General features: G+C 35.0%; 1 protein-coding gene across 1 annotated transcript in view; it reads right to left on the bottom strand.

Moving 5' to 3' along the window:
• PDE3B (phosphodiesterase 3B) overlaps positions 1–14,339 on the bottom strand; it is an 88,954-nt gene that overhangs the window by 24,218 nt on the left and 50,397 nt on the right. The gene's annotated exons all lie outside the window — the stretch shown is intronic.

Below are 14,339 nucleotides of genomic sequence, written 5' to 3'. Positions count from 1 at the left end.
TAACATAATTTATTTTTTAATAAGGCAAAAAAAGCTTCTCAATATCTCAGGTTAAAACCAGATAATTTTAAAAGCATTGTCTTGCAGGAGGTTTTGTTAGGTTTTGCTTGAATATGGTTACAAATCTACATGTTCTGAATAACTTCACAAAATCCACCAAACCCACAAAAGAACGTCAGCAACACAATCTCAAGATACTATCAGCTTCAAGTACGTCAACAGCACTCACTTAATTTTTCTTCTATACTGACAAAAAATAAAAACAACATACAAGGAATGACATTCAGATGTCTGTTTTGTTTCAAAAGTGTACAGGCTTTGTGACTTCTTGACAGGTTCTAATTATTCTCTGATAAATGAATTCATTTGCACAACATGCATTCACAAATTAAACAAATATAAAGATAACCCTTTTTTTCTTCTTTTCCGTAGCTACAGAGGACAAATAAAGTGCCAATACCCCACTTGGTAGTTCATATTCTGCAGTCCTGTAAGTTTTTCTGCTTATTTTTATAGGTGATAACTATGTTTGGTTTTGTTCCTCTAAGACTAACAGTGCTCTCATGAAGAAAACACAATGTTCCAGGCTGGCACTTGTCCAGCACAAGGTGCAGAAAGTGTCAATAAAGAAACACAGGCTGACGTGTCAGCAGTACCCAGGCAAGGGCAGCACTTAAAGGCTCTTTTTCTCTTCTGTTATCTTCCTAGAGATAACATTAAACCATGTTTAAAGTTAATAGTTATGACATCCACTTGCTATGAAAAGTGAAGAGATCTATCATTAAGCATGTGCTTAAACTAGGAGTAAGTTATGCTATATCAGAAAGCCATATTGTGTAAAGTAAGCAGATTTAAATAAAGAATTAAGAATTTAAGAATTTTAGTTTTCTGGGTTTTTTTAAGTCTAGCTACCATCTCCTCATTCATCTTTTTTTTTTTTTTTAAAATACCCTAAGCATGAGAGATGACTGTTAGCCTGTCAGTGACAAGCATTAAGATAATGACCAATAGTATCTGGCCATACACATTTTGTGTGATGCGTTTGGTTTTAGCATGATCATTGTAAAGATGAAGGGGTTTTTCTTCCATAACAAACTAGAATCAGTTCTCCATCTGGGCAGGTTCTGTTTTGGGGGGGGGGTTTTGTGGGTTTTTTGTTTTTTTTTTTTTTTTTGGGGGGGGGTGGTGGTGTTGGTTTTTTGTTTTGTTTTGGGGTTTATGTTTGGTTGGGGTTTTTTTCCATTCTCAGGTTTCTCTTTCCAGATTGACATTTATTTACTGTATAAAACATAGGTAAATCTTTTGGTTTCATTCTATCCTCATAATCTCAGATGCAGAGACTGCATTAATCTGCTTCATTGACTTTTGACTCAACCAGCAACAAAGATCAGATGTCCACATGAGTTTTGTTAGTTGTATTAGCAACCTTTGATACTAATGGTCCACGAAATTGCGTCAGCTTGCTTGCAATCTTGCAACCTCTGTTAGGGGACACAAAAGAGATTTCCCTTCCCCCTGCTCTTCTAATATTTTATTTTTCTTTTAAATATGTGTATGTTAGCTAATTTTATTTATTTGTCGTAAATGAGATCTTAATAAAATACCTATGCTCTTGCTAACTTCAGAACGTTTCTGTACCAAACCTTTAACTGCAACTACTTTTACTGATGCAACCTCCTTTATTCATACCTTAAGCCACTGGGAGCTTTTGCATACATATATGTACACACACGCGTGCTCACATAAGCTATACTGTTATAATTTTGGGGGTCAATCTATATGACTAAAAAAGTTCAAAACCTTCCTTTTGGCTTTAGCCCTGCTATAGTAAAGAAATAGGCTCAAAGTTGCAGAGGCAAAAAAATATTCAATAGAAAGTGTTACTGCTATATCTTATGTCCCATAGTCACACAGTATACACAAGGTAAAATAATGTCCACAGCTTATGCAAAAATCTACTTCCAATGCAAATAATGGTTTGATATCTTAAATGGCAGGGCACCATTTTATACAAAATTTTATTTAAATTAAAAGTCTCACAGCTTGGATTCATGACTGAAATTTTTCTGTTGTCATTTAAACCAGAAGATTTAAGCTTCTCCACTGATACCAATTTTACAGCAAAGAAACTAAAACAGTTCTGAAATAAACAGAACTTAAGTTTACCTGTACGTTCCCAACAGATTATTTTTTAATTCTCTATACATCACCATTAATTAGAAGTCCTATCTCCTAAAAGACGACAAGTGTAGTATATTAACACAGCTAGCAGGCTACCACAGTCTATATTAGCTGTAAAATTTTCAGGGCTCGTTTCATGTGCTACACATTGAAGTAATTAAAATGAGCTGATGAAAATTTTAGGCAAAAAGTAGCAATCTCTTCTACTAAGCACAATGCAAAAAATGCAGATCACTATGCAATGAATATTTTTCCATGGTAAATACAAATTGGTACCTCTCTATACTAATCAAATACTCACAGGTTGATAATGAAAGGGGGGTTATTACCTTTTCTTAGAGGCTTACACACCACAAGATGGCACTCAAATCCAGAAAGCCTCCCCCACAAAAACACTTTTGGGAGAAAGGAACAGAAACCAGCAGCATATTCCTTAATAGACCTTCTGCAGAATTGAAAATGTTTGACAGACAAGGGGGGTGACAGTTTTAAAGGTTAACAGCTGATAAATTCTGCTTCTTTACAAAAACTTCTCTGCTTAAAGAAGAATTTACTCCTTACCATTCTATTCAGAAACTAACTGTAAGGAAACTGTACGTTGTTTCTCACTACCTACCGCTGAGTTTCATTAGCCTAACTCCATGCCTTGCAAGTTAAATCTGGAATACTAAAAAAGCAGCATTTTTGGCATTATTTTTATGGAGAGTTTGGCAGTCAAAGCTTTAATTAATTACTGTGGCTCATCAGCAAAAGTTACAAAGTATTCCCAGAGTTGCATTAATCTTACAACAGGAGTAAAAAGTATACAGTTTATTTTGACTTAATGTGAGCAGACCACCAGATCTTAAAATAGGTCTCAGGCAGAACCTCAGCAATTTTTGATTTTGCAACCATAAGACTTGTTGCAGAAAGATGTGCACTCTGTAATACTAAGATTTTGTAATCCATTGCACATAACATTCTTCCTCACCTCCTCCAACAAGAAACACCTGATCTAGGAGGGACTTGAGTCATAAAAGTTCCAAACTACAACTTAAACCTCTGCTTAGCAACTCACGCACTTTGGGTTTTAAGCATCCATTGACAGTGCCAACATCACAGCAATCACACGTCTGGGAGCTCCTCTGAAAACTGCAATGGGGTCTGATATTGCAGATGAACTTCTGAAAGGAGAGACGCATATAGCCCTCCCCCCACAACTATGTATACCAATTTACCAGCCAGCTTGGAGAAGTTCTCCTGACTCTAACCCCAGAGTCTCCCAGTCCATCCAGAGAGTAATGATCACACTTCCTTGGTTTTATATAATCACCTGTCAAGCTGATCAGGGTTTTGAAGGACAGAAATAAAAAAGAAATAAAACCCACGCATAACACAGTACTATGCCTTGTTCTTTAACTGTCAGGGACTGTATTACGTTTAACTATAATAATTGAACATATTTAGCCTATGAAGTAAATTTCAACACAGTTAAAAGACCACAAGCCAGCTTACAAAAACCCTTTAAGTACCAGTGACCTTTTCCGATTTGGCTGCCATCAGCCAGTGATGGGTTTAGGTCAAACTGAAACATGTCACTCAAAACAGGCTAAGAGTATCAACAGAAGGAATTTACATCACTAGAAATAGATTGTTTAAAAGGCTAAATAAGTTGTTAAAGCTCAACAAATTCTCCACAGAGTTCCTGTTCTGAAGAATGAATCCTGTATTCAGTTCTATGGATGTTTAGTCAAATCTAAGGAGATTTTAAATACATATCACTTACTAGAAATACGCAGGAAAATTGACAGTAGGCATCAGATATTACCACAGTAGTTCCATATACTCCAGAGGAATTGCCATACAATTTGAACAAAAGAATTTTAGAATCAACTTATCTGACTCTATTTGTAATCCATTTATTCACTTGGCGGGGGGGAGGAGAAGCGATGGCCCCGACTGTGGAATATCAACCCAAGAATTACTAAAACCTAAGGATGGCCCTTTTGCAAAGCACATGTTGCTAGCAACATCAGAAACATTTGGTAAAAAGGTACATAAAGTAACAGTAATAAAGGCCTTCCCTAATACAGCTTATAGTTCAAAAAGCAACAGGAGCAAGCAATATTAATTTTTACAAAGAAAAAGGAAAAAAGTGCTCCTCCAAGAAGCTTATATTCTAATAACAGATGAGAAATGGGAAAAGACAGTCAGTGAGAACTGGCAAAGCTTCAGGGTTTTTTGGTTTGTTTTTCATGATTTTTCTATATAAAAAGTTATCTTTCCTACCATGGCACAACCAGTGTTTCCAGAGCCTGTAACTCACGTGTCTTTCAGAAGTGAGTTGATGCCATGGAGGGTGGAGTTCTTCTGGATCTTCTTTGCATGAGTGCCACAGCTCCATTTGGCTAAAGTCATGTTTGAGGAGTATTTTAAACTTCTAAAGGTTTAAGCGCAATAAAAGCCTATGCGTTTTACTTTTCTCAAGTTATAAACCGCTACAATTACTATAAAAGTAAACTAAGCATTTTTAAACAATTTTTTTAAAAAAACTTTAATGCTCAACTCAAACTGTATTTGGCTAGATTAACTGTGTAATGATATTTTCAGAGTAACTTAACTTATAAAATACAAAATCATATCATCTTAGCTACTTGAGAATTACTTGTGTTTGTGCAAAGTTATACTAAGGACAATATTCATACTTGTGCAGAGATTTAAAATACACAGCACACACACATACAAAAAACTATTTCAGAGCTTAGAAATCTAAAAAATCAATTTTAAAACTAGGATGTAACTAATACGTATGCTCCATACCCTAAGCTGAAATGCACATACCATCTAAGGGCATACACAATGTCAAGATTTGTAACATTGCTGTTTGATTGCCTAAACTAGGTAAGTAGGAAGTTTTAGTTTCAATGACGGTACTACTCAGGAGATTCAGCGTGTGCTTTAGTAGTTGTTAAGAAAAGAAAACTTGTCCTATTTGACACCACCCATTCACATTCCATGCTCCAAAATTTTAGTGGAGAAAAAATGAGTACAAAAATGAGTTTCTACTTCTGCCCGAGTCTTTCATTGATCAAATGTAAAAGATTCCTAGTTGCTAGTAGCATCTGTTTTACACCATTAGGCATTAGCTCCGTAAATAAGTATTTCCATAGCAACCAAGCATAGAATTAACTAAACAATGAAACCAACACCATAGCAACTTGATTCAGAAATCAACTCTGTAAAAAATCACCTCATTCAAAAGCAAAGTTCTACAACCAGATGAGAAACTAATTTATTGTAAAATATGAAAAAGGTTACGTTACATATCCATTTCTTTTCATGACTGCCTTTCAAACAAGACTGATGCTGGATTCATTGCTTTTATTTCTAAATTAGTTTTTTGTAACAACTTACAATCAATTAGCTCTTTAAACCCATGTAATTTAGTGATACAAACACAGCAGTATACAACCTAGAAGTCTTGGTTTATTTATTTATTTATTTATTAGGATTTTTCCCTCTCTGTGTAGAAAAGGTAGATTTTGAAAAACAGGATGTTATTAAGTAGTTAAGTTGTATTCAGAATTACACCAGAGGTGATGCAACCAAAGAATGACTCTGTCAAAGTAGAGGTGGCATTAGTTAGATAACACAAGACAACCTTCTGTTGTGAAATCTTGCAAGACAAAATAACAGCCACTTGAGTAGATTACAATAATCAAGACAAAATACAGCACTTGGAAAAGCATTCAATATAATACTTAAGGCATTTAGAGTCATGACGGTATTTCTCCACCCCCTAAACCTTCCCATAAAAATAATTAAGACAGGAGAAAACTAGGATATTTTTGGAATCCTAATACTTATCACTTCCTAACTCTATACAATTTATTTATCCAAGGTTGTAAAACAGCTAATAGGTTGTGAAGTCTGCAGATAGCCACAACCTTTGAACAGAAACTGAGTGTGCTTTCATGGTTCTGAGGTTGGATACATGTACTGAAGGAAACAGTCATATCCCCTATCCCAGACTCTGTTGTTGACTCTATGGTACTCTTTCATAAAAGGCATTATCTTCACTTTAAGAAGTCTAAAATATTCCTTCACTGGAAAGAGACTTGCTTCTAATTAATTGCTTTAGTAACTACTATTCTATACATTAAATAGTACTTGCAACATATTTGGCTGGACACGTATGAACACAACTGGACCATACAGGTGTCTGCCCAGCATAATGTTTTCACCAGACTCAACAGCATTCGGATCTTCCTTGCAAATATAAATCTTCGACAAGAACTGCACCTAAGTAAACTTTAACAAGACACTTTAGAGTCTTCATATTTTAGTTACTGTTTTCAGTAACTTTTTCCTCAGCGCAGATACAAAAACAGAGCAAAAATGCTCCACTGTTATGCTAAAGTTTCAAATAAGCCTTCAGCAGGATTATTCTTAAAGTTAATATTACTCCCTGCAAGCGGAAAAATATTTTTTGTTTGGTTGGGGTTTTGTTTCTGTTTTATGTGTTTGTTTCATTTCTTTGTTTTTAAAAAGACATGCTACTTCTGCTTTTGTAACCAGGAGTATCAGCAGGTCAGCTTCTACTTTGTCTGCTGTAGAAAGTTTTCAGTTTTCTTATTGCTTGTTCTGTTTGCTCCAATCCTCCTTTTAATATTTTTTAAGATCTTCAAATGTTTCAAAAATGTTCTAAAAGGTGTTTTGTCTATCAAGGGAAAGTAGGGGTTTTTTTTCTTCATATGTAGGTAATGAAAAAAACTGGCTAAAACCACACTTAGGTCATTTCCTGTTCCTTCTAGGTTTTGTCAGACTTGCACATCAGAGTAAAGGCCAACCAGTAATTTATGGCAACTGGGGGAGGGAGGGCAGAGGAAAAAAGCCTGCTATGTGCAGATCCTTTAGTTGCCCATTATAAGCATTTTCCTTTAAAGCATGTGGTTCTAATCACCATCAAAGAAAAGAAATAGTGCTAGGTGGATTACTGCTCTGATCTGGTACAGTTGCTTTGGTGTTCTGGCATTCTGTACTTCTTTTACTGTCATCCTAAACCTAAAACCATTTTTTAAAGTTGTGTTTATTTTACAAAAAGCAAAATCGAGAAATTGCTCCCAAAACATCCTTTTCACATTTACCTGTTGGCATTATTTTACAATTATACAGAGTAAAAGCCTTTATTGCTGTGTTGACACACTGTTAATGTATTGTGTTGGAACAGATGGAGAGAGCAACCTTAAATTTTATCTTTTTGCAATAGAAGGATGTGCACAAATTTTATGCTGAAGCATTTTACTGTATGGTGATATATTCTTAATGCAGTAACTAAAAGCACTTACTAGAGATGAACCGATTTCCCCCTCTACTGACTTAATTTTTTTTAATCAAGTGGGTTTTTTCCACCTGTTACACTAGAGATACAAGAATTAATCTCAAATCCTTTTCAGCAAACAAAGAGAAACTATTTCATATGACCACAAGTTTTGGTTTTCAGCACTGAGCTGAAGAAAAGGAGATACTGAATTTTTCACAATGATTTTTTTCATAACTTTCTCTTTAAAATCTCATAAAAATACTTACATTTCTCCTCTCTCCTCAAGCCCCCCTCTAAAACAAGCAGCATAAAATTAAGCTGTACAACTCTCAGCCAAAAATTAACATGAATGTGAGAATGGTTCACATCAGATGAATTAGACCAAATGATCATCTAGTCCAGTATCTTGCCACTGACAACAGCAGCCACCTCAAGATAAGAATATTCTTAAGCAATCAGTGCTAATTCTCAGAATAGTCTTTCAGCCTCAGCAACACAGCTCAAGGAGCCATGTTGTATGCCTTTGCATATGACAAAGGTCAATAGATTTTTCACCTTTGCATTTCTCTGATCACCTTTTCAGAATCTGCGTAAAATTCTGACAGATCCAATATCATACCCAAAGGCATTTCACAAGTTAAATACAGGTTATGCAAAGTTCCCCTTTATTCTGAACCTGTCAACGCCAAATTCGTACAGTGAGGAAGCAAACAATCAGCAAAATTTTCATGCAGTCTACCCACTGAACGATTTGTTTTTGCAAAAGCTTACAGTTACTTTCCTGTTAACTTCAGGCACAAGACACAATTTTTTACAGATTATGAGGCTGTATTTTCAAATCCCCTAGGCTAGTTCATTAAGAGACACAGCACCTTCAGAGTAACAAAACCTCTAATTCACTAAACACTGCCACTTTTTTATTTGATTGCATTAATTGTTGTCTTAAGGATTTTTATTTACAAAGTTGCCACAAGGTACAAGCTTTCCACAAATCAGTGTTGTTTTCTCTCAATAACTTGATGATGACCCAAAAAGAAACATTACAGGGACTGAAGTTAGGGAAGTAAGCTGAAAGAAAATGGTCAAGAAGCCAAAGAAGATATTATGTCATGAAGGAAAGCAAATATTTCTGCAGTGCTGTGGTTGGAAGTTATACACGGGGATTGAACTAAGTTCTCAGTTGCTCAAGCTAAAGAATTAAAAGCAATAATTTAAAAACAGATGAGAGACTATAATTATGAGTCTGATTACAAGAGTAATTGTGTTAGCGAAAGTTAAATCAGTATTAAAAAAATATCTTAATGGACAAGTTTCTGGTTGAAGTGCCAAGAAATACAAGATGAGATCTCTTGGGGGAAAAAAATATTGAAACTCTGAAGAATTTAATACAGATTGCTGTCAGAAACAGAGAAGAACAAGGGAATGCAAACTGCGGCATTCTACAGAAAGTGCCAATTTACTTTTCTCTAACGTACTCATGTTAAGTAGTACTTTAGTTGGCAGCTTCCTAAGCAGTTGAGAAAAAAAACCTCAAATGGCAGCAGATTTGAAAGAATGTAGAAAATTTTTTTGCATGTAGTGACGTTGTGATGCTGTTCTAAATGAAAAAGAACGAACAATGATGCCTTCCTACTTGTTGTAACATTAGATGATTAAATTATTAATTAATGTTAAATTATTAAATTAGACTAGATTAAATAGAACTACTTGGGGAGATCCACTTTGTTCCCCAAATAGTAAGTATTGCCTAGATAGCTGTTTATGTCATGCTTATCTTGCATGTGCGAAGTGAACAAAGGGTTCACCACTAGCAATACAGGCAGGGCCACATACACCATTCCACCTTGCCTCGTGATAAATTCATCCATCTAGGAAGAGTGCCTGCAGTCAGACACCTCTGGTAGTTGTTACCAGTTACTAATCTTGTTGTGAAAAAGTTCTTCATGAAAAGATTGAGGGATGAAGAAGCTCAGATTTCAGTTAAAGAGGGAAAAAGAATCCCCAACACCCTAAAACTCCAGAAGTCGTTGTGAAATGCTATGGGTTTTATAATGTTTAATAGCACATCTTCCTGAAATTGATTCACTTTATGTAGATGTAAGCTGAATTTCACACTCTGCTAATATAGTAACTGAAGGTACGCTTCCAGGAAAGAAAAGTCATCTTTGTCCCACAATCAACATCTCCAAAACTACAGTTTATTTTCTTCATTGGCCTTTTCATAAATTATATTCCATTCTGCTGTTCAAACTATCACAGGACTCTCCCACACTTGAAGAGATAACTGTATAACCTACTATACTATAATGGAAGATCATATCCAAAAGCCTGGTTTCACTCCAGTGTTTTGACTTACTCTCTAAGCCACTTGGCTACCCTGTTCATACAGCACAAGTTCGTTACATACAACATTCTTATTGCAAAGGTGTCTGAATACAGGCATATAAAATTCCAGCACAAAAGAAAATTGTGAAAAACAGAATAAGGAACAAGTCAACTTCACTGAGTAACCTACTGACTTTTGTTTCTATAATAGGTTTTCCTATGATTTTGATGAGTGAAATTGATATCCCCATCACAAAAAAAAAAAAAAAAATAAAAAAAACCACCAAACCTTGCAATACATCAGGTTGAGTAGATCTTAAAAATACCCAGACTTAACACAATGATTTTTTTTCTTTCATTTTGGTAGCATGACTCAGATGGAGAAACTAACATGAAAGAAAGAGGTCAAGATGGGTCAAGTCTCTTCCAATGATTGTAAGATAATAAGAATATCTTGCAGCCTTTTCTATACAAGGAGAAAAGTATTGGGATGTTCTTTTAAACTGCAAGATATTTTTATCAAAATCATCACAATAGTGAAAGTTACGTAAATGCCTACAGAGAGCAACACTAGCAGTGAGAATATAACTTGCCATTTGGGACAAGTATTATTTACAATAAAGTTGCAGTGTAGCATGCCCAATAAATTCACCAAATATTATAAATGCATGCAAAGTAACTTTTCCTTGGGGAACACCACTAATTTTTTTCATTTCTCAGCCTTTTTCTAATAGCCTTTAATGTGTTTGCTATGAAGTCTCTTTCAGACTATGTTTTCAAAATAGCTATTAATGAGATGAACCTAACAAAAACAAGTCTACACTCATCTGTGACTAATTCTATGTTCTTATCAACAAATACAACTCTCGACTATCATCTCCTAGAACTTGCATATATTTTGATTTTTTTTAAAGCAGAAAAGGGGAAAATACCTAGAATTTAAAACTAACACTAACCATAAAGAAAACTATGGGATGCCAAGATTCCCAGCAATACCTAACTAGAAAAATACTGTCCCAATGAGGCAAGCAGAAAAGCTTCTACAACACCTATCAGACCATTGTAATTGGCTAGTCAATTTAAAAAAACCCTCATAATGTTTATGAAAAAGGCAAATAGTTGTATAGTTATTATTTTGGGGTTTTTTTTAAACTGAAAGCTATACACTTTACGCTTTAAAAACAAAGGGTTCTTCCATTACAGGAATTATAAATTTCATTCTAAAATTAATACATATAACAAATATCTTCTACAGCATTTAATTAAAATCTTTACACTGAAATGCAGCAATTAGAGTTGTTTTCTCTATTTGAGTATTTTTCATGTACCAGTTAACTTATGACATTCAAAATGTATATATTAATCAAATACCCTTGTAAAGCACATACAAACTAAACTAGGAGATAGACTGGCCAAAATAAATAATCAAATATTTAATCATACCTGATCCAACACATGAAAGATAAGATTTTATTACAGTAACCTTCAAAGGAGTAAAATCTGTACAATGTGGTATAACCAATCACAAGTTGTGTCTTGTACCACAGGACTAGAAACCAGCAGCTGTAACATCAGCTTTTAAAGGGATCCAGAAGAATGTGGGGAAAACTATCAGAGGAAATGGGCAAAAAGAGGGGTAAAAAAAAGAAACCCCACAAAATGAATTTATAGATGCACCATTTAAATAAAACATGGACAAAAATCAGTAGGATTTTCATACATGAATACCATGCCCAACAAATCTACTGGACTCTTCGAAACAGACTGCACACACCAATAAAAGTGAACCAGTCAGCCAGTGTACTTTGATTTTTAAAGCAAAAGAAAACAACACAACACAAAAAACCCCCAAAACCAACTTTGACATGGTCTCCCCTTAGTGCTCCTGAAGAAATCACATTTACATGGAAAGAAAGGGATGGCTCTCCTCTGGATCAGCAATTTGTTAAAACATAGAAAGTAAAGAATAACGGTAGAAAGTTCGCGAAAGAAAAAAAACTGCCAATAGAGACTTCCTCAAAGATTCAAGCTGGGATCTCTCTTAATCAACCCACTCAAAATTAATTGAAAAGGCAATAAAAGTCTGAAGTGTCAACATGCACTGATGACACAAAATTCCTGAGGATAGTCAGAAATAGAACTGATTGTGAAAAAGCATCGAAAGATCTTAATGTAGCAAGCAAATAGGCAATAAGACATTACTGATATTCAGTACTAACTAATGACTAAATGCTGAGAACAAAAATAAATTTTAAACTATTTACATAGAAAGTTGGGCTCATATTACATCAAATAGCAACCAGAAGAGAGATCTTTAAGTCATTTGCATCAGCCCAATTCTCAAAGATGTTAATTGAAATATTAGAAAAGGAACATCAAACAATACAGAAAAAACAGTGTCACTGCATAAATCTGTGCTACACCCACAGTCTGAGTGCTGCATGTAGATACACAAGTATAGACGAAATAAAAAAAGGACAGGCTAATAAGAGAAATCAAAGAAATGGAACAGCTCCTACTGTGAGGAGCTACACCAACTAGGATCCCCCGAGTGTGAAGAAAACAGAGGGTTATGACAACGGTCTATAGTTACCAATGTTATGGAGAAGATAAATAGGGAATGGTTAGTCAGTACTGTTCACAAGCACATGAATGAGGGCCATGTAATTAGATCATCTGGCAGCAGGCTTAAAACAAGCCAAAGGAGGTATTTCTCACACACTACATAATTAAATTATTGCAGTCATTGCTGCAGGTTTTTACAGAAACTAAATGTAACCAAAGATGTTAAAAAAGTTCACAGAGATTGATCAATCCATGGCTACTCACCACAGCCCAGACGTATCCTCTACCTAAGGATGGCCCAAACCGTAATTTGACAAAACATGGCAGAGAACCTCAGAGGGGAAAACACCCACTTCTGAAACAAATGCTACTACTGACTATCATTAAAGATGAAAAGCCTGGCCTGAGTGGACCACTTTGATATCATCTCCAACTAACATAAAATGAGTAATTATAAAAAGGGACCTATCTTAGCAATTTTCCTAGTACAGCATACTGCACTATCCGTCTGTATCCTTGGGAAGTTTCCTTCTGAGGCCTGGTTATGGAGTTGCTCCTCTCATCCATCTCTGTCTTTGAACTACAGGTCTCCAGCTCCTTTCTGTAAATCTCATTCTTCCTCCACTCTTGTAGTCCGAAAGCTTCTCCTCTTCCTTCCACCCAATATGCTCCCAAGGGCAGCAGCAGTCTCCTACTCCCTCCAGAGAGTTCCACATGACCCACTCATTCCCCTTAGAAGAAATACAGTTTTAAAAAGTATACTATCCACCAGATTTGTTTATATAATGGCTCAAATATTACTTAATCCATTTGTTCCTTTTGCAGAGTAATTGACACTAATGATCTAGCCCTCCTCCACCGATAACTAAGTATGTATCCTCTTCAAAACTTAAATACCAGACAGATCAAAGAGCTTGGAAAACCTCTATTACATTTCCTTTTCAGACTTTTTATATTTTTTTAAATATATGTATATTCATGTTTATACATATATATGTATTACACACACAAACGCTACAGAAATGGTTATATAAAGTAGCTAATTACATTACGAAAGTTTCTTAAAATGTATCATTGCACTAACAGTATTATCACCTCTGTCATACTAGAGCATCAGCAAAGTAAGTAACAAAAAAATAAACAAACACACTAAGACACCATCTTGTATAATGCTCAGAAAAACCCATTGAAAAAGTAAGCTACAGAACAACCGCTTTTTCATTTAATGCATCTCAGCTTTATTTCTCTTTACACTTTCAAAATGTGACTATCAGGCTGGTAACTAAAAATAATTGGGATGGTTCAATAGTGACAAATAAGGAAAAGAGCAGCACTTCCAGCAGCACAGATCTCCAAGTAACAGAATGCAACATCAAATATTAAAATAAACACAAAACTGAACCAAGCTGCAGATAGCAAGCCAATAAAGCTGAGAACTTGCTTACAATTATACTTAACTAAACAAACACATTGATGAATCTATTATCAGGACATCCAATTAGAACCTACTTTTTGAAGATCAGAGTGAATTGCAAGACTAACCTGAAGATGACAGGCACTGTCACAACCGTAACTATACCTGCTTTAAAAAGGCAAAAGGTGTATGCCTCTAAACTGAACATTATATCACCAAATAGCTTAAATGAACCCTAATTCAGAAAAGATGTACAAGAATTCTTGAGGAGATTGGCACTTCCCTTAAAACTAGCTAGTGACCTTCAGAAGCTGTAATTGAAATTTTAAATTAAAAGGTGTTTAATTGCAGTCCTCAATGAAAACAAGTTCAGTTCTTTCCCCATTCTTCATTCTCCAATGATTTTACTATTACTGCTTGGAAAGAAACTAAATGAGCAGCAGCTTGAGGGAGGGGAAAAGAGAAATAAAGGACTAATATTCTGGTGAGATTCTATTAATTCCTTAATTTGCTGTTTTCTTTCAAAATTATTATTTAATATTTTAAATGCAT

This window comes from Gavia stellata, chromosome 17 (assembly GCF_030936135.1).
Source record: "Gavia stellata isolate bGavSte3 chromosome 17, bGavSte3.hap2, whole genome shotgun sequence".
Lineage (NCBI taxonomy): Eukaryota > Metazoa > Chordata > Aves > Gaviiformes > Gaviidae > Gavia > Gavia stellata.
The sequence above is the reverse complement of the archived record's forward strand: the minus strand, read 5'-3'. Positions and strand labels throughout refer to the sequence as shown.